The 22,164-nt window shown below is 37.1% G+C and overlaps 1 protein-coding gene across 3 annotated transcripts in view; it reads left to right on the top strand.

Moving 5' to 3' along the window:
* The first annotated feature begins 3,938 nt into the window (after positions 1–3,938).
* Positions 3,939–22,164, top strand: part of LOC117989611 (semaphorin-2A-like) — a 420,606-nt gene continuing 402,380 nt past the window's right edge. For 2 of the 3 annotated variants that reach the window (XM_069503904.1, XM_069503902.1), the window contains exon 1: positions 3,939–4,231. The gene's annotated coding sequence lies outside the window, so the exon portion shown is untranslated. Of the gene's footprint in view, positions 4,232–12,511; positions 12,648–22,164 lie in introns of all 3 variants that reach the window. The other variant, XM_069503903.1, reaches the window with a different exon arrangement.

The following is a 22,164-nucleotide window of genomic DNA, read 5'->3' as shown; positions in this document are numbered from 1 at the left end:
TATATGTTTATTTTGTAGCGAACCGCAATGCTGGGAAATGCGTTTACGCATCCCTACCTCCTGGAAGCCAGCCAGCTAACCAGCCAGCCAACCAACTGAAGGGAAGGTATGTGGGACTCGCCGGCCGAGAGGCGACCGGAATACCCACTAAAACCCAGCGGCGCTCCTGCGTATCGTCTGGCGACTTGGTCACGGGAACACCCAGCAATCAACTGCGACCTAGCCAGCGACGACCGCCAACGCGAACCCTCCACCGGGAACCCACTCACGAGCTCCCCCCGGCGCACTTCTCAGGCGCACCAACGAAGTACGTGCGCCTCCCGACCCGTGTACCCAACGGGTGACAACTGCAGACCCCGTGCACGTCGCCCACGTCCCATCTTCCGCTTCGTCCACTGTGCCCTCTACTAGTCACACTAGGAATACGCGAAGAAACCTCCCCCCCCTGCCAGGTCATTAGCCATAACCAACAATATCACCGAAGAGATTATTAAAAATGTTACTGGGGTGCACCGGCCCGAATACTGCTCTTTTCCTCGGATGCATCCAAAAGGGAGCCGCAGCACCCCGGCACACTGGGAGGTTAACTGGCTGGCAAGTGGCACCCCATTAGCGAACCGGCTCGGCTTCGCACGGTAACACTGATCATCGCCGCATGACTTCTGGAGGATTGATGGGGGCGGTAATGTGACAAAGGAGACATATAGGTTTTCTATAGTTTTCGAGTAACATTAAAAAAGGCAAAACGAGAAAAGAAATATATTGTACTAGAGTTATCTACCTACTTTTAGCTTGAAACGTAAAGCTTTTCTAAAATAGAAAAGGGATAACAGGGTATCCCATTTGTTTACAGACAAACGTCTAAGCACTGCGCTCATCCATATTTGTGGACCATGTAACATGGCTGTAGCCTTTGTCATGTTTCCCTACTTGAACTCGGCTCTCTATAGCTACAATCTTGTACAATAGCGACCGTTACTGTAATCCGATTTACACTAGAATTTTTATGTCTCACATTTGTTCTCACATTTATTTTACGTACTTCGTGTTCATACTTTAGAGGGTGGGAAATGGAAATGATAAGCTTGCTCAGATGATAATAATTTTCTCAATATGAGAGGTATTTTAAAACTTGAAACTGGTATTAATCATCATGTTTTAAAAACATCACGAGTGACAACCCATCACCAGCTCACTACCGAGCACGGGTCTCCTTTTAAAGGGTTTAGGCTATAGTATGCCACGCTGGTCCACACGGTTGGCAGACTACACTTTTGAGAAAATTATGGAGAACGAAATGCACATAGCTCCGAAAAGTTAGAGGTGCGTGTCCGGGATCTAACCCTGGGCCCCCCGACTAGAAGGTCGACGTCCTAACTACTAGGGCATCAACCTCCTTATACTACTTAATATACTAGCTACCTTTCTTTCTTTATAGTCGTATTTCCTCATTTCTGATGGTCATGACTCCTTTCCGTTAATCACATAGTAGCAGAAATTCCCTTGGGATAAAATATAATGCGTTGGGTTCCCAGATCCTTCCATTCGCATACAATTCACTAAGAGAACGAGATTTCGATTCTTAGGTTCTACAATTATTATCAGATGATAGTAATATTAACCGAGACTGACAGCTTAACGTGCTCTCCGAGGCACGAAGGGGACGAAAAAGCCAAATTTGGACCTCCAAAGTCGGTAACCCATCCAGTTACCGACTTGTGTTAACATTGCTTAACAATCGCAATCGATTGATATGCGTTGTCACAACTAGGCCACACGTACCTCGCTAGCTACCTTTACAACATTATAATTCAAAGAAATAAAACGTGAAACTATCAGCAATATTAGAAGGAATATCGAGAAATACTTTAATGTGATGCAAACGAGCCGACACTGCATCAATTCCTATGCGAGTTTCTAAACGAGGGAAATGGAACTTTGCGCTTCCCCCGCGAACTTTGGAAAATATTGGTACCGTTCCAGTTTAATAAAAATTGAGTTGTGACTGTCTTTATGCGAAACGACCGGGGCAGTGGCACAGGTACGATAACTTCTGTAAAGTATAGTGCCTTTAATATTACTTTATTGCAGTACGTTTTTTGCGTTGAGCTTCCTATTTCATCATATTATTAATGGGCTTTTTATTCATGACTCCTGCTACTTCGTCCACGTGGATTTATTTTTTAAAATCCCGTGAGAACATTAAATTAGCCTATGTCACTTTCCCGGCCTTTAACTATACCCATACAAAAATTACATCGATCCGTTGCTCCGTTGTAGCGTGATTAACGGACAAACCAACAAACAATAAAACTTATGATATAAGTTGTTTAATAAAATTTGCGTTGTGACTGTCTTTATGCGAAACAACCGGGACGGTGGCACAGGTATAACTTCTGTAAAGTATGCCTTTGACATGACTTTATTGCAGTACGTTTTTTGCGTTGAGCTTCCCTTTTATTAATGGGCTTTTTATTCATGACTCCTGCTTCTTCGTCCACGTGGATTTATTTTTTAATATCCCGTAGGAACTCTTTGATTTTCTGGGCTAAAAATTAGTCTATGTCACTTTCCAGGTCTTTAACTATACCCATGCAAAAATCACACCGATCCGGTGCTCTGTTGCAGGGTGATTAAAGGACAAACCAACAAACAATAACACTTATGACATGAGTAGTTAATTAAAAATTGAGTTGTGACTGTCTTTATGCGAAACAACCGGGGCAGTGGCACAGGTATAACTTCTGCAAAGTATAGTGCCTTTGATATGACTTTATTGCAGTATGCTTTTTTGCGTTGAGCTTCCTATTTTATCATATTATTGCGCTTTTTATTAATGAATAGCTGATTCCTGCTATTCTGTCCACATGGATTGAGATTTCCAAACATCTCGTAGGAATTCTTTGATTTTACGGATAAAATGTAGGCTATATAACTCTTCAGGGCTTCAACTATAGGTATGTATGTAAAAAATCAAGTCAATCCGTTGCTCTGTTGCGGCGTGATTAAAGGACGGACCAACAAACCAATAAATCAGTAAATTAACAAACCAACAACCACACTTTCGCATTTATATAATTATTATTATGGGTAGTGATTTACTTAAGCTTAATGATTTACTTACTCAAATGAGTCGCAGGGAACCGCTACCTAGATAGCCACGTAGTACCTTGATAGGTGTGTACGTACCTCCACGTTTTGTACTCTACAATTCTTTTTACATTTTTGTAAGGCTCTTTAGTACAAATCTTAATAAAATGCAGTTACTCATACATTTCTCTTATTACAAGCACAAAAAGTTATAAACACATTAATTTCTACTTGTGCGAGTGCGTCGTATTGAAAATCAGTACCCTTATTATAAATGCGAAAGTATGCTTGTTTGTTGGTTTATTGGTTTGTTGGTTTGTCCTTCAATCACGTCGCAACAGTGCAACAGATTGACGTGGTTTTTTGCATGGGTACAGTTAAAGACCTAGAGAGTGACTTTTTATCCTGGGAAATCAAAGAGTTCTCACGGGATTTTTAAAAATCTAAATCCACGCGTACGAAGTCGCGGGCATCAGCTAGTTTAAATATAAGTAGCATTTAGTGAAGCAAGTTAATTAGCTAGGTAGCTAATGTAAATTTACTTTTCGATGAAAAGCAAATAATTATTTCTAATCAAATAGAAGTCTTGACAGTATATAGGTAAATTTGATTTCGCCGAAATTTCCTGACGCCCAAATCTTGTTTTAACAAACTCAAAGGGCCAACGAGCTTTACAAGTATACATCAAGACAACTTTAATTGCTAACAAGATCAAACTTTCCAAATTTGGGACCCGACAAATCGAAATCGCTCTTAGCAAAACAAGTATTAATTTTGTATCAGCGTCCGGGCGTAAGGGCGGGCGGCGCAATACCAGTCCCCCGCCCAACCAGTCTTTCCCGCGCCGCCGCCGCGTTACTACGTACCGTACTTTCACGCACATATCAAAAAGCTCCCTTCATTAAAAATCACGTCCCGTCAAACCTTCACGACACACACGATCGAGTCAACGCAGAGCGCGGTCGTACCACGCGCCCTATCATATGCGTACTTAAAAATATTAAATAAATTACATAAATAAACGGTGAGGTTATGAAAATGTGATGCCAGTAAGTCCCAGTGCCCGTAATTTATGTTTGCACAGAACGCACAATGTGGATTGTTTAGTTGAGGAATTTGTCCATGAAAAGTATTGTGGAAGGTGAGTTTGTAGTCGAAAGGGTTAATTTTTCAATTGAAATCATGCGGAATTACACGCAAGTCGCCTCCGGAGCCAATACCTACAACAAAGATATTTAAATTTTTGGACATATTATTATGCGTGATACAATGACAAGCCTATAAAACACTCAGACATACACTGCATGATTTATACACCCTGTTGCAGTCAACCTCACTCACTAGCGTCTAGATATTATAATATTCTTGCAATAACTAAAAGGACAATAATTTATTTCTGAAGGATTTATGATATTATTTCTACATTTTAAGAATGATTTAACTACGATATGGATCTATTCAATAGATGGATAAACTAATTCCTCCGAGCCGGCATTGACAGCTGCTAGTGCTGCAGATATTCATGGGCGGCGATATTCACTAAACATCAGGAGGCCTGCTCGTTCACTTACTATTTAAAACTAAAAACGTTCAGATTATCTATATCAGCACATAATATGATGTCCTAACAAAAAAATCAAATCTTTTAAGTGTCTGACACACTACTCTGTAAAATTTTTCTTTTAAAAAAGCTAAGGATAAAAGGATAAAACCTGGTCTATACAAAGCTCATTTTCATTGATTAAAACGAATCAACCATGTTGGGAGTTCTGGTGGTCAGAATAAAACCTGGCCTATACAAAGCTCATTTTCATTGATCAATACAATTCAACCATGTTGGGAGTTTTCGTGGTCAGGATAAAACCTGGTCTATACAAAGCTCATTTTCATTGAACAAATCAACCATAAATCATAAAAGCTGGTATATACAAAGCTCATTTTCATTGATCAATACAAATCAACCATCTTGGGAGTTTTCGTGGTCAGGACCTGTAAAATTTTTCTTTTAAAAAAGCTAAAGATAAAAGGATAAAACCTGGTCTATACAAAGCTCATTTTCATTGATTAAAACGAATCAACCATGTTGGGAGTTCTGGTGGTCAGAATAAAACCTGGCCTATACAAAGCTCATTTTCATTGATCAATACAATTCAACCATGTTGGTAGTTTTCGTGGTCAGGATAAAACCTGGGCTATACAAAGCTCATTTTCATTGTTCAATACAATTCAACCATGTTGTAAGTTCTCGTAGTCAGTATAAAACATGGTCTATACAAAGCTCATTTTCATTGATCAATACAAATCAACCATCTTGGGAGTTTTCGTGGTCAGGACCTGTAGGTCGATTGCGGAAAAACTACATACATCAATCATTATTATAGTCTCAATCGTTCTGATTCGCTGAATTTATGCTATTCTTGTTACAACAATTCATTGTAGCCAATAGTATGCGAGCGTCAAGCAATCAGAGGTGATTGTGATCGTGACATTGTAGCTGTCATTCTACCGCAATCGAGCTGCTGATCTATTCAAAGCGTACCGGCTTTACCCAGGGTTTACGTAACGTAGTAGGTGGCGTTACAAGATTGTATTCCACCAATTCAGCGCGGAATGCATTTCAGAAATATCTAAGTAAGACCTGGTTGATAGTAAATACTTGCTTCAGGTTAGCCAGTATAGCGACATTATGATTAATGTCGCTACAATGCTTGGAAATGGTAACTTGACTATCAGATGGTCTAAATAAATAGTTCGCGACAGGTAGAGATGGATCTAGAATCGGGGTATGCCGTATGAGGTGGTGGGACGCCATGCACACCCGTACGTCATTCGCGCTAGGCCACACTGGGCTGACACGAGAGATGCGCGGGTGTGCGGGGCGTTTCCTCCCCGATTGTCATTTCAACCTGTCGCGTACCAAATTTTATGATTCTAGGTCAACGGGAAGTAGCCTAAAGGTTTCTTGTCAGACACGATAGACAGACAACGAAGTGTTCCTTTTTATTCCTTTTTTCCTTTTTAGGGTTCCGTAGCCGAAAGGCAAAAAACGGAACCCTTATAGATGCGTCATGTCTGTCTGTCTGTGTGTCTGTCTAAATGTATGTCACAGCCTTTTTTTTCCGAAACTATAACAGCTATACTGTTGAAACTTGGTAAGTAGATGTATTCTGTGAACCGCATTAAGATTTTTACACAAAAATAGAAAAAAAACAATAAATTTTTGGGGTTCCCCATACTTAGAACTGAAACTCAAAATTTTTTTTCATCAAACCCATACGTGTGTCTATGGATAGGTCTTCAAAAATGATATTGAGGTTTCTAATATCATTTTTTCTAAACTGAAGAGACACTTCCAAAGTGGTAAAATGTGTCCCCCCCCCCTGTAACTTCTAAAATAAGAGAATGATAAAACTAAAAAAATATATAATGTACATTACCATGCAAACTTCCACCGAAAATTGGTTTGAACGAGATCTAGTAAGTAGTTTTTGATTTATCGTGCAAAATGTCGATAAAATACGATTGTACTACAGAACCCTCAGTGCGCGAGTCTGATTCGCACTTGGCTGGTTTTTTCCTTTTGAGGAACGGAACCCTAACAATTCAGACATTCAGACATCATAAAGAAACTGAATTCCCCACAAAAATTTTAAGCCTCGTCATGGCTCAGTATTTGTATTCATTGTATGTTTATTCCTAGATGCACGTCTAAAGCAGGGCACCGCAAGTGTCTTAAGCACTCTTGAGACAAACCAAGCGAGCACGTTCAGTTGACGTTATCATGTTTTAGACACCTCGCGTAGTTTCAAGCGCAATCCAGTACGCTTAGTATAAGACTAGCTTATGCCTGCGACTTCGTCCGCGTGAACTTCTCAAATTTCGAACACCTATTTTACCCCTTTAGGGGTTGAATTTTCAAAAATGCTTTCTTAGCGGATGTCTACGTCATAATATATGTGCATGCGAAATTTCAGCCCGATCCGTCCAATAGTTTGAGCAGTGCGTTGATAGATCAGTCAGTCAGTCAGTCTGTCAGTCAGTCACCTTTCGTTTTATGTATTTAGATTTTACGTCTCACCAAATGTTACGAGAGTTCGAGAGTCAAAACACAATCACGTCAAAGTAAAATGGACCTAAAGAGCCTTGAATTGACGTCAAAAATTCAATGCCACTGATTTTAATTTCGCAACGTTTCCGCTTGGAGCGCTGGCTGTAGATGTGTAGACAAACTTGAGCTTTAAAACAAGGCAGTTAAGATCCAGTTTACTATAACGCGGAAGTGTTTCGACACTCGAATACTATCAACGTTGGTGAGACATAAAATCTCGTACTAAGCGTACTGTTGTAAAAGTAAAGCAGGGGTAAACGGGCTTTGGTGAGAATTTGAAAGTTTGGTGATTGCTATGTACTTTATTATGTTTGGATTGAAAAATAGGTAATGTGGTTTTCTGTTAAGAAATTCTCAGAACAAAGTAAAAAATAATGTCATGAGCGTAAACTCGCCAACAAACTGATGTAGGTACAGTTTGGCGAGATGTAAATTGTTATTATACGTGTTAATGCATTATAATAATAAAAACCGGCCAAGTGCGAGTCAGGCTCGCGCACCGAGGGTTCCGTATTACAGTCGTATTTTTTCGACATTATGCACGATAAATCGATTCATAAAAATAAATAAAAATCTGTTTTAGAATCCACAGGTGAAGCCCTTTCATATGATACCCCACTTGATATAGTTATCTTACTTTGATAATTGAAAATACTAATTATTAGTTCATGACCACAATTTAATTTTTTTTGTGTGATGTGACCACAAATTCACGGTTTTCAGATTTTTCCCCTAATGCCAGCTGTAAGACCCACCTACCTGCCAAATTTCATGATTCTAGGTCAACGGGAAGTACCCTGTAGTTTTCTTGACAGACAGACAGACAGACAGACAAAGAAGTGAAGGGTTCCGTTTTTCCTTTTGAGGTACGGAACCCTAATAAAAAAAAGTAGGAGTTAGGTAGTTGGTGGCGTGTCACCCCCGTGCATCAGAGAGCACGTAAAGCCGTCGGCCTTGCACCTGTACCCGTAGTACAAGATTTTACGTCTCACCAAACGAAACCAAATTCGAGAGTCGAAATACTTCCGCGTTACAGTAAAATGGACCTAAACAGCCTTGAATTGAAGTCAAATATTCAATGCCACTGATTTTAATTTCGCAATGTTTCCGCTTGGAGCGGTAGAAGTGTAGACAAACTTGAGCTTTAAAACAAGGCTTTTAAGATCCAGTTTACTGTAACGCGGAAGTATTTCGACTCTCGAATTTGGTTTGGTTTGGTGAGACGTAAAATCTTGTACTACGGGTACTGATCTCTGTCCAGTCGTGTCAGATTTCCGTCCCATTGGCTATAAGAGTGAGGGAATAGAGAGGACATATTGACACAAACATAAATAATATTTATACAATGACATTAATTTTTTACTGGCAACATCACGCCAGCAGTGTCTTACTTCGTAGTAACCTAAAAACAAAAATGGTCGACCATTGTGAAACGTAAAGTAACGTAAAGTTAAAACCAAGTTAAAAACAGACAATTAAAAATTAGTGTAATTCTCTAAAAAATAATTAAATCCCAAACACCAGAAGTGAGTGAACAGGGCACTTTACAATATTTTTGTAAAACGCGAAGCAAAAACCTCGTGAAAGAGTTTCTGAATGAAGCGATCGGAAATCGCGGGCATCGTCTAGAACTTAGTTAAATAAATATATGCATACAATTTGGAATCTTCCGCCGTTGGTCTCACAACAAAGCATTATTATGTTTATTTTGAGTGTAATATTATGTTGAATGTCAGAGTATAAGATAACTAGCTGATCCCCGCGGCTTCGCCCGCGTAGATTTAGGTTTTTAAAGATCCCGTATAGCCTATGTCACTCAGGAATAATGTAGCTTTCTACTGGTGAAAGAATTTTTAAAATCGGTTCAGTAGTTCTAAAGATTACCCCCTACAAACAAACTTAACGACATTACCTCTTTATATAATAAGAAGAAGACAACGGGCCGTGCAGCAGAAATCGTAATATTTTAATTTCGCCATAACTTCAAAACCAAACGTCCAATTTTAATCATTCAAAGACCAAATATTATCTCCATAAACTGTTCTTAGTGATGAAATCATTTATTTTGATAAGGACTAATAGCATGAGTAAAATAAACGCGTTTAAATGTAGTCCAAAAAAAATTCAAGATTTTAAATAAAAAAATGGTTGCTGTGCCTCACTCGACATAGATGGGTATAGTGTGTCGCGGATTTTTTTGTAGATATTTATAAGATCTACAATTAATTAGAACATTTTATGGTTCTATCTTTTATAGTTTAGGCAGCGTACGCAAAATAAGTAACTTTTCTGGTTGATTTTTTACACCTTGTGTCCGAAAAACCCAAATATCTTACGGAACCCTATTTTTTTCCAAAATAAAATATAGCCTATGTTACTCGTGGATAATGTAGCTTTCGAATGGTGAAAGAATTTTTAAAATCGGTCCAGTAGTTTTTGAGCCTATTCAGTACAAACAAACAAACAAAGTTTTCCTCTTTATAATATTAGTGTAGAAGAACATCAATAATAAGAACATGTACAGTCGAAGATCTTAGAGCTCGTTATTTCGAAATCTTTTATCTGTAGGCATATACAGTATGCTTAGTACGAGATTTTATGTGTCACCAACGTTGATAGTATTCGAGTGTCGAAACATTACAGCGTTATAGTAAACTGGATCCTAACCTGCCTTGTTTTAAAGCTCAAGTTCGTCTACACATCTACAACCAGCGCTCCAAGCGGAAACCTTGCGAAATTAAAATCGGTGGTTTTGAACTTTTAACTTCAATTCAAGGGTCTTATGATTCATTTTACTTTGACGTTATTGTGTTTCGACTCTCAAATACTATCAACGTTGGCGAGACGTAAAATCTTATATTAAGCGTACAGATGGATCCAAATAGGAGCGTTCCGTTTATCGACAAAACACCGCATGCACGATGTAACGTTAAAAGCGAGTTACCATTAGGTCGGTCCGTCTATTTCTCTTAACGTCTAATTTCCCGAGTCGCTATAGATCGATCCAGATAATAACAGCGACACACATCTATTCATAGCGTAGCACTACTTAAGTAGAGGGAACATGATTTATTATAATTAATTTATTATAATTAAGATAATTGGACGTATTTTACTAGATACTCAATGCAGTCAATTCTTTCAGTAAAAGCTGAGTTTCTAATTGGTTCTTTGCGATAGAGAAGGCATTTCGAATCAGTGGTAGATTCTATTGACGATTCAAAAGACGACTTGTAAAAAAATTTGAATAAGAAATCTTTATATTCCCATTTCTATTTCTATTTCTATTCACCATACGAAAATAAATAATTTTGGTAATTTGTTAACAGATAGTATAGTTATTATACGCACGATCGAGCGCCGGCCATGTCAACAGACGGCAGGGCGTAATGGAAACTCGCTTTAAGCGGTTTTTCGTCTGCAAATCTTTTTAAATCACAAAAGCCAGTCGTCAAGATCGGATGTCGAAGAGGAAAAGAAAATATCCCGTAGAAATAGCGCAGCTGCTCGGATTTGGCGCGAAGTTCGAAGTAAATCCGAAATGAAAACACACCCTGCCGCCCGTATGTAGGCCATCGTGTCTCCCACATGATCTGTGGCTCTCAAACTTGTATGGACCAGTGCCGATACTATTATAAAACAGAATAGGAACTAAATTTCTTTAAAGAAATTTACATATTCAATTAGGTTTATTTTAAAACCTTAAGCATGATAGTTTTGATAATGATCATCGTTTAATTAACAATTTGATCAAGTGCTACTACTCTGTGTCAGATACCTTAACATACTTAAAAAGAATTCACACGATTTTCGCGTAAGCGTGTTGTATTACGACGACGCCGTACACTTTGAGAAACACTGTATAAGATAAATTCAAAAAGGATTCCCACCACATACATACATTTCCAACTCAATAAGGATTAAAACTTCATTTGGCGTTGAAAAGCTTTAAAACTTTCCCGCGAACCAGGTTTATCTCTTTACTTAACACACTTTTATTAGACCTTACTTGTATATTCATCTTAAGTTAGGATGAGTCTAGAATACGTAATACCTAATTAAAATATGCTCATAACTTGGGTACATAACTTATTGACCGTGTTCCAATACGATATCGCGTAGAAAACGATAAGGGGCCTCATAGACTGGGCCTGATTTAATGTCATCGGATAAGAAAATGAAAAATATACACATATATCTAGGTCTGACCTACGTTCTAACATTGAAACCATTTTCTGTTTAGGATAATACGATGTCGCATTCATTACTACTTAGGTGACCTCCCACTAAGTGGACAAATAATAAAATTAAGCACGCATCAAAGGTGGTCTTATAATTAGAAACCATCAAGTACGAGTACGCGCACCAAGGGTATTTTTCCGACATTTTGCACGATGAATCAAAAACTATTATGCATAAAAATAAATAAAAATCTTTTTTAGAATGTACAGGTTATCTTACTTAATTACCTTGTAGCATACAGGCAAATAATACATACAAACTTACATTCATACTAACACATAATATTATACTACATTCAAGACACTGTCGTCTCGAATCTGCATTCTGCACCCCACGCAGTGTGCGTGGGAGCGTAATCGTACTGAGGCGGTCAGTCGAGCTCGGACCGCCGCACAGGGAAGACGTGGACAGTGAGATGGTCGAGCCGATATTTACACACTATTAGTAAATACCCATACATGAGTTACTACATACCTTACTTTGAAAATACAAATTATTTGTTCATGAACTTTAATTTTCTTAATGACGTAATCACAAATTCACGGTTTTCGGATTTTTTCCTTTACTTGTGCAATAAGACCTACTATCTGCCAAACTTCATGATTCTAGGTCAACGGAAGTACCCTATAGGTTTTCTTGACAGACACGACAGACGGACAGACAGACAGAGAGACAACAAAGTGATTCTATAAGGGTTCCTTTTTCCTTTTGAGGAACTCTAAAAATGACCTCCTCTGGACAACCCTTTTTTTAAAGACCTATAATAATGCTTTATATTAACTAGTAGCTGCCTCGAGTGAAGGCTGTACTTTAGTCTCAGCCTTAATCTGACCCAAAATGTACCATGAATCTTTCAACGACAGCAGAAAGGTACCTATTATACATATCTCACACCCGGCTTTACTCACGTGTTTAGTCGACGTTAGCCCGACTAGTTTCAAACCCTTCCGGGGTCCTTTTTCGAAGGCTAACGTCGACTAAACACGTGAGTAAAGCCGGGTGTATAATGAAAATCACTCACGATAGTTCAAACGCTAAGATAGGTACCTACCTTTGTTGGGTTATTTTTAGCTCAAAGGACTCTCAATATGGATTAAGCTTTTAGTGGAAACGAATGAGCAGAAGAATCCGTTTGACCAGTCTCAGTTTTTCTAAAGCGAAGGTGTTCGGCCAGAGGCTGCTCAAATGGGATACAAAGCTTATAAAGGTATATCTGTTACTCGTATTCCTATAGATAATCCCGACTTAAGCAATATTACACTATCCATACTAATATTATAAATGCGAAAGTGTGTCTGTCTGTCGTCTGCTAGCTTTTCACGGCCCAACAGTTCAACCAATTTTTATGAAATTTGGTACAGAGTTAGCTTACATTCCGAGGCAGGACATACTCGTAGGCTACTTTTTATCCCGGCTAACTAAAGAGTTCCCACGGGATTTTTAAAAAACCTAAATCCACACGGACGAAGTCGCGAGCATCATCTAGTATTATACACGAAATATTTTATTTTTGTGTCTATTATTATGTGAATACTATCTTTATTAGAATCTTATTGCTATCCCCAGCTTCATATTTTATGTATTATACGGCTTCACATACGTATTTTACGGCTTGAAATCTTTGGTTCTAGTAAACTATGATTTTTGTTCTTTATTGCAGCAGTTTTTTAAAAACAATATGTGGTCTAACTGAAAGAGTTGCATCTAAATTATTGGTGTAGTAAGTTCTACATGCATGAAAAATAAACAAACACTTTAACAATTTCTTTAATAGCTATTAGATTAAAGATTCAAGATTATAGCGGTTCACAGCGGATATAATTGATACCCACGAGTATATTGAAACATTTCCAGCTATTCAGTCCACCCATACAAAATAAGTTTTAAATAAAGAGTAAAACGATAAAAGCAAGAGTCTGACAATTATTATAACCAACCTGCAATTTTATTTTTAATTAATAGCCAGAACAACGTAAAAGGAATATTTAAAAATGGACATGTTGAAAAAATCCGATACATTTTCAATGAGTCGAGTCGGCAACAACGACCAACAATTAGTGACACGCAAGCAAACTACCTGACATTCATGACTCGTTAGACAATATACGAACATACATTGACCACTTTTACATCGTACGACAATCGTGACATTGGTGCTTATTCATACCTAACGAACTCTAAATTGAACTAAATTGATAGTTAGGTACAAGTATAGTGCCCTGTTTGGCAAATTACTGCCAATAATTCTAATATTACTTTATTATGTATATAATATGTATGTATGTATGTATGTGTATGCTTTATTGAACCACAAAACACAGATGACAAGATACAAAAAATGTTAAGTACGTAATTTATTATGTACTTTTTTATATAAATCTGAGGGTCCTCCGTATAGAGAGAGAGAGTTTTGTATAATTAAAGTAAGTATGTTTTATTAGTATCACATAAATAGAATAAAGAAAAAATCGTAATATTTTGAATGCAAAAAGTCGAATCGGTGTAGTGTCGTATAGAGAGAACAAATCCATTGTTTACCCTTCAAGCTGAATTGGAATAGAGTTTGCAAATATTGAGCTTTGTTGCATAGAAAAAAGACAGTAATGGAAAATATTGATTGCACTTTTAAGTTAGGCTGTTGTTTGTTATGTGCAATTGAAATTTAACCGTTGTTTGAAACATTTACAGGAACATTTTTAGGGTTCCGTAGCCGAATGGCAAAAAACGGAACCCTTATAGATTCGTCATATTATCTGTCTGTCCGTCTGTCCGTCCGTATGTCACAGCCACTGTTTTCCGAAACTATAATAGCTATACTGTTGAAACTTGGTAAGAAGATGTATTCTGTAATCCGCATTAAGATTTTTACACAAAAATAGAAAAAAAAAATTTGGGGTTCCCCATACTTAGAACTGAAACTCAAAAATTTTTTTTTCATTAAACCTACACGTGTGGGGTATCTATGGATAGGTCTTCAAAAATGATATTGAGATTTCTAATATCATTTGTATATATACCCTGTAACTTCGAATAAAAGAGAATGATAAAACTAAAAAATATATAATATGATGTCCATTACCATGCAAACTTCCACCGAAAATTGGTTTGAACGAGATCTAGTAAGTAGTTTTTGATTTATCGTGCAAAATTTCGACAAAATACTATTGTACTACGGAACCTTCAGTGCGCAAGTCTGATTCGCACTTGGCCAGTTTTTTTTATTGCCGTGTACTCACAAGCGAGTAGCGAGTGATGTGTGGCAATCACTGTCGCCTATAGCATTTCGAAGGGGAGATAGGGGAAGTAAGGCGCTTTGAAGAAAAATGGGAAATCCAAAGAGTAAAAGTACCTAGCTAAGAACAAGATACACTAATCCATTTGATCGTAAAATGGCTTTTTTGTTGTGTTGCTTTCTAAAGATTTAAGCATCTCATGTTTAAAAGAAATGCTTCAATTTGAATTATCATTATATAATTATTATCACACTTATGACAATACTAGCTGATGCCGCTAGCAGACTTCGTTCGCGTGGATTTAGGTTTTTAAAAATCCCGTGGGATCTCTTTGATTTTTTTGGGATAAAAAGTAACCTTTATCACTCTCCAGGTCTTTAACTTTACCCATGCAAAAAATCACGTTGATCCGTTGCTCCGTAGTAACGTGATTGAAGGACAAACCAACAAACCAACAAATTAACACACTTTCACATTTATAATAGGGGTAGTGATAACTTTATATTATTCTATAAAACTATAAAGTTTGCAAAGTTTTTTTCTATTAGTAAATCACTACCTATATTATAAATGCGAAAGTGTGTTTGTTTGTTGTTTTGTTGGTTTATTATTATCTTTATAATTATTGTGATGAGAGGATATCTTTCAAAGTTATTTTATCCAAGTTAGACGACAGAAATCAGAAGATTAATTTAACTTCCCTTGAAACTTTGCTCATTTTATGGTTACTATTATATTGTTCGGAACAGATATCAAGGATGAAAATCCCTAAAACTTCTTGACAACAGATAAATAGGTTCTCATTTCACAAGAAGCTTCATATAATAAGTAGGTAGGACCTGCCTACAATTTAATACTTAACTAATCTTGTGTATACTTTTTTTAAATTCTTACTTACTTTATGTATTTTAAACTGCCTTCAAATTAAAACACTTTGTAAAGGGCAACCTTAGACTCACTTCTTTGACTAAATTTACATTTTTTAAGCATAGGAATTGCACCTAAAAACTAATAAAGACTTGGGTCATAATTCCTACCCTTATTATACATTCGAAAGTGTTTGTTTGTTGGTTTATTGGTTTGTAGGTTTGTCCTTCAATCACGCTGCAATGGAGCAACGGATTGGTATGATTTTATGCATGGATATAGTTTAAGACTGAGAGTGACATAGGTTACTTTTGATCCCAGAAAATAAAAGAGTTCCTACGGGATTTTAAAACCCCATATCCACGTGGACAAAGTTGCCGGCATCATCTAGTTATTTTTACAAATTAAATCTCTATTTAAATCTCTTTCATATTTTTATTATCAGAATAAGCGAGTCATTCCAAATTAAGGTTCCGGTACTTTGGAGATCATTATCCAATCTTATCTGAGTTCGTTAAAATTTTTATTCAAACGCTTTTAATGTTGAGTGTCGGAAATGGATTCAATTACAACAAAAACTGGCCTGAAAGTGATGGTTCTCGCGGGAGCCACTTGAAACAAACGGCGTTATCAAATCAGTGCACGGGAGTAAGGGTTGGCGTATCCTGACGAGCGAAGCGGCGCGCGTTTTTTTCAGAAGAATCTACTCTAAGAGAAATATAATAGTGTATGTAGTCGCATCCCTTAGTGGACATAAAACACCGCTGAAAACGCAACATAATAATGTTAAAAAGATTTTTTAGCAAGATAGAAATACATAGGAAACACATGAAATGATATAAATATAGGTATCTTCAAGTCAAGAGTGAATAGACATCTTCTAGGCAAACGCACTCCATTTTAGGCTGGATCATCACTTGCCAGCAGGTCTGATTACAGCCAAGCAATTAGTCTATGAATTTAAAAAGAAAAACATATTTCGTATGCTTTTTGATATTTTAGAGGAACTGCGTGTCGAACAGGCCTGTGATGTTGAGCTGTGAGGAACAGTAATTTTGCAGTGGTGCTGTAGAACCTATTCAATGGAGAACATAGAATGTAGATACGTAACGTAAAAACTGTATGACTCTTTTAGAAATTTTGCCTAACACAAATAAACGGCTTCACGTTGCGTCGCTTCGCCAGTGTAACCAGACCCTTAGTACCGGTGAAAAAGGGGGGGGGGGGGGGGGCACTTATTGCCTCCCCTACCTCCCTCCCATCCTCCAGCCAGGGGCCGCCGAAACCTGGGGCGACAAATTAAAAATATGCCCGAATCGACGCAACGATTTTGACGGTCACGAATTCCATAAAAAAAGGTTAGGACCATAGCAAGATCTGATTAAAGATTGAGGTATTAATTAAAATTGAAATTTGAAATATGCTTTTGAAAGTAATTAAAAGGCTATACAATGGCGACTTCACTCTCATTTTTCCTTCGGGGCGAGATATTTTTATGATGACGTTATAGATATACATCACCAGAAGTGAGGCAAAAAATTGCATAAATCTTTGTTACAATCTGAATTGTAATTGGCTCAATATCTATTACTAGCTAATGCCCGCGACTTTATCTGTGTAGATTTAGTTTATTAAAAATCCCGTGGGATCTCATTCATTTTCCGATTACAACAGACCTAATCACTGTCCAGGTCTTCAACTATACCCAGGCAAAAATCACGTCAATCCGTTGCTCCGCTGTGACGTGATTGAAGGAAAAACCAAGAAACAAATAAACCATCAAACGAACACACTTTTGCATTTATAATAAGGGCAGTGATTAAGCAGCAGACTGCAACAATGCATTTCTGCCAATAGTGCAAAAGTGTCGGCCAATCAAACGCGATTGCGATCATTCTACGGCGGTAGATGGATGTTCCCCTGGATTTTCCCCTGTTTCCCTTGATGTTCCTCCAGTAGACGATAGTTTTGCCAGAAAAAGAAGTAAAATTCGATCCATTTCATAATTCAAAACCGTTACTACATTATACGCAGCCTACAAACACTGTAGTGCAAAGGGATTAAAAAAGGCTTCGTAGCTTAAGCTACCACGGTGCTACGATAATTCGCTACACAACATGCTACGTGTGCACTTCGCGCTACAACAATGCAGCTATATTGTAATACGAAAATAACGAAAAAGCAGCATAATTCAGTTGGCGTCTGGAAAATGAATTCTGATCTTAAACCTGCGCATTGCGTGATTTATTAGTCTTTTTAGTATTTCCAAAAAATCACTAGTCGTGTTTTACCATATTATGTAAGTAATATTGTCCTCATATCTATCACACTATCTCGATAATACCCTTTGAGAAACTCTGTTAAGGTTATTAAGCATTGCATTATGGTCCTCCAGAGTATCTGCAATGAAGAATATATCGTCATCGGCAAAATCTAGGTGAGTGATGTATTGTAAGTTGTAAGTAATGATGTAGGTAGGTAATTTACCAAAACTAAAAACTTTAAAATAACGTACAAATTTTTGTCGTAAACGAGTAAACTTAAACCGCAGTAGAAAAGCAATCCAAGTTGATTTTACAGAGTTCACTGAGCAAGAATGTAGGTAGTATACGCATCCCTTCGATGGAGATAAACTGAGCGACAGTAAAACTAAACGTACGTGATGTGATTCCTATGAAGTGCTCCCTAAAAAATTGACCCTACTGTTTGTTTTATTTTTACTACGAATAAATGGCCTAAAGGTATGCTTGTTAAAAGAAAATGGGAGGTAAACTTTTGTTACCTACTTTTGAAACGATTGTATCAATTCTATGAATTGGCATCTTATATTTAAATCAATGTGCGTATGATATTTTTACAGTAGTGGCTAAACACGAATTAACACAGAACATACATAACATAGATATTAACATTGAAACACAGATTTAAGGTGCGTTTCCACTGGCCCAGAGCTGGGCGGAGTGGAGCGGAGCGGACCGTGAATTGCGATGATGACTATGTCAAAAATAAATTATTTCTTAGGAATTCCAAAATTCGTAAAATCCATGTCCATTGTCCACTGTTAGTTTTAAGTTTGCTAACCATTTGAAATTATTGATTTAAATAAAAAAGTTCATCATATCTGTGATTTCATAGAAGTTTTTGACGTTTGATAAAAAGTCGCTGATTTGACTAGTAGTCATCTTCCCCATTTGACCAATTACATAGTGTAGATGCGTGGATGACAATTTAAAGATTTTTCTTGCAGTTGTAAAATGATTTATTGCGCGCAGACCGTTGGTTAGTTTTTAACAAGAAGAACAAAAGGAATTTTATGAAAACGTCAATCGATACAAAAAATATATAGAAAATTGCGGGTGGTTATAAAAATATTATGTTGCATGAACTGACATTTGGAAAAGATAATAAATGTGTGATTTTAGATTATTAATGTTTGATTCCAAAATATTAAACATGAGTTATAAAAGTGACTAATTTATATATATACAATAACAAAATACTATAAAGAAACAATTAAATAATTAAATGAACGATAAAATTATGAGTCGACGAATTGGTACGCATTTGCTGCGAAGATGTTGTAGGCGCTTCAACACATAGTTTCTACTGATGTAGAGTGAGGATTTCGAGCACTGTGTTACGCAGTGGAAATGCACCCTTATAAGTCTATCGTTATTTCTGCTAATAACAAGATTACGATCACCATCAGTACCTTCATATTTTCAAATATTTTCAATCTGGAGACGTCAATTGTTGGACAAGAATTTTCTAAGTATGCGTTGCGTTGATTGTATGAGTGTTACGAGTTACGACATTGTGATTATCTATATCATTGTAATAATCAAGTTGACCCGCTTTGATGTGATGATGAGTGCGGTACCGCTCTTACTATATGAATTGTAACACTAATTTTCATACTTGATATATAATTTTAACTCATTTCATTAATTTGTTCGTAACCATTATCTATAAAAACCATTTAATCCTTAGCTGATTAAGCTGGTAAAGTGGTGGGATTATCCTAGTTTTTCACACCAGAGCACAAAGCGTTTTGAATATTTCATTTATAATTTATCGCATGACTTAGTGAAGGGGCTGCCTCGTAGCTTGAGAGCTGACTTCACTGAACTTTATTTCTTTTTAATATTAAAAAAAATCTTTTTAGTAATTTTTTCTCCATTCAACTAATATCTAAATATATAAAAGGTAAAACTGACTAACTGACTGACTGACAGCTCAAACTACTGACGGATCGGACTGAAATTAGGCATGCAGGTAGCTATACATATACGTAGACAACCGCTAAGAAAGGATCCTTCAAAATTTAACCCGTAAGGGGGTAAAATATGCGTTTGAAAGTGTAGTACACGCGGGCGAAGTCGCGAGCATAAGCTAGTCATAAATATAATTCTTAAATTCTATAAACTATACTACCTAATAAATCTTAAAATATGTAGACATACGAATAACGCTTGGATGCGAGCCATGCGATTTAAACTGCGGTAAAAACCTCGTTCAGTCAATCGCGGTGCTCCTTTTACGCCCAAAACGCGTATAACCGCAAAGTTTTTAAGAATCTTCTTCTAGGCATGTTCTAATAAATTATTACTCTGCGTGGACGTCATACTAATCAATTTTAGACAGTTGAGTAGCGGTATCCGCGTGATCCCTGCTTACAGGTATGAAGGAATAAATGAAGCTTATGTAAATAAGACCGGACGGATTCCGCCGGGTGGTCTGAATTAACCCTAATCATGCTATTTCATTTATGTATTTATGAATTTCTTAGTACCAAGGTAAGGACGATGCAGTACTATTATGGGACCTATATTGAATAAGCTGTGATAGCACAGTTCTGATAACCTAGTGGTTAGGACGTCCACCTCCTTATCGGAGGTCAGGGGTTTGATCCCGGGCACTCACCTCTAACTTTTCAGAGTTACCTATGTGCGTTTTAAGTAATTAAAATATCACTTGTTTTAACGGTGAAGGAAAACATCGAGAGGAAACCGTCATGGCTGAGAGTTCTCCATAATATTCTCAAAGGTGTGTGAAGTCTGCCAATCCGCACTTGGCCAGCGTGATAGACTATGGCCAAAACCCTTCTCACTCTGTGAGAAGACCCGTGCTCTGCAATGAGCCGGCAATGTGTTGCTCATGTTGATGATTTTAATGTTAGATATTTCACATAGTTTCACATAACTGCCGAACCAGTAGAAAGAGATCCAAATTCCAAACTGGTACCTACACAATTTTTTTTGATGACAAGACATTTTTGTTAAATCTTTGATGCACACAAAAATATTTTTTTACAAAAAATTTCTTCGAGCTTTTGTAATTCAATTGTGAAAGCTCTTGTAAAAAGTAGACACCAAGAATCTCATAAAATTTATTAAAGAAAGTCAAATAAATATAAACTTGAACAACAAGCGCGTGTCGTAAGAGATTTCGCCATTATTTAGAAGGACATAATTCACGAAGTAGGTATACAGCGCCTTTAATAGCGGTCTTTATTCGCAAACGGCCTAACGAATACAGTCAATCTCTTAGACGTAAATCTTCGCCGGAGTCATAATTCAAGTTTATTGAGTTCGCCAAACTTTTGGGCCCCCGAGCGTAGAGTGCTTATACATCAAGGAATTTTACTAATATTATCTAACTTGAGATTAAAATATGGATTTCACAAGTTCCAAGCTCCAAAATCGATGTTTTTATTAAATAGAGAGCCGGAGCCAGATGGCAGGGACTTTTTTGTTTCAAACTTTCATCAAGTCGATAAGATCAAAGTTTGAATGGCTTTGTAAAGCTAAGTTGACATACGCAATGAACCATTACTTTTGCCAAATAATTGAAATGCTGGCTTTTTCGTATATCAAGGGAGTCTTTGTCTTTTACACTAACTAGCTAATAAGTACTTATATAAGTACGTTGAGCTTGCATTTGCCGACATGTTTTTGAAGCAACTTGATTGTTGCCATTTTTGCGCTAATTTTTGTAAGACTTAATGACGAAGCAACTGCCAACATAGTGTTAACACGAAAACCATTTAACACAATGTAAAATTTTATTTTCCGATACGCTCGATGGGGACTTTGAATCGGCACAAAAATGAACTGTCATTTTGCATCATGTTTTAAATTAAATTAAGCACTTTGAATTGATATGGCAATTTAGTAAAAAATAATAATTGTTTAGTACAATTTTGATGGCTCGTGTAATATTAATATAATAAGTTCCGCAAATTGCTATTGCGCTGGAACCATGTCTCATTAACATCGAAATGATGTCATTGTGACTTCAGCCGAAATAAAAATATACCATCAGCTCGAAACTTCAGTCTAGTGCTAACGTCACTAAAATGGCGGCCACGCGCATTAGCAATTTGCGGGACTTATGACTTCAATCAACTTCAATTATTATTTCACAAACCTGCAGCACCTAGAATATAAAAAAAACTGTTCTGTGCGGCAGCAGCTACTAATGAAACTATGGTTGACATTTATATTCGGATTTTTAGCAGCTTTGTTACTTAATGGTTGTTGGTACCGCTCATTTCCTTTCGTGCGAAGGTCACCATTAGTGAAGCAAACAAAATATCACCTTTTGTCACTTGATATCTACATT

Source organism: Maniola hyperantus, chromosome 16, assembly GCF_902806685.2.
Source record: "Maniola hyperantus chromosome 16, iAphHyp1.2, whole genome shotgun sequence".
Classification (NCBI taxonomy): domain Eukaryota; kingdom Metazoa; phylum Arthropoda; class Insecta; order Lepidoptera; family Nymphalidae; genus Maniola; species Maniola hyperantus.
The sequence above is the reverse complement of the archived record's forward strand: the minus strand, read 5'-3'. Positions and strand labels throughout refer to the sequence as shown.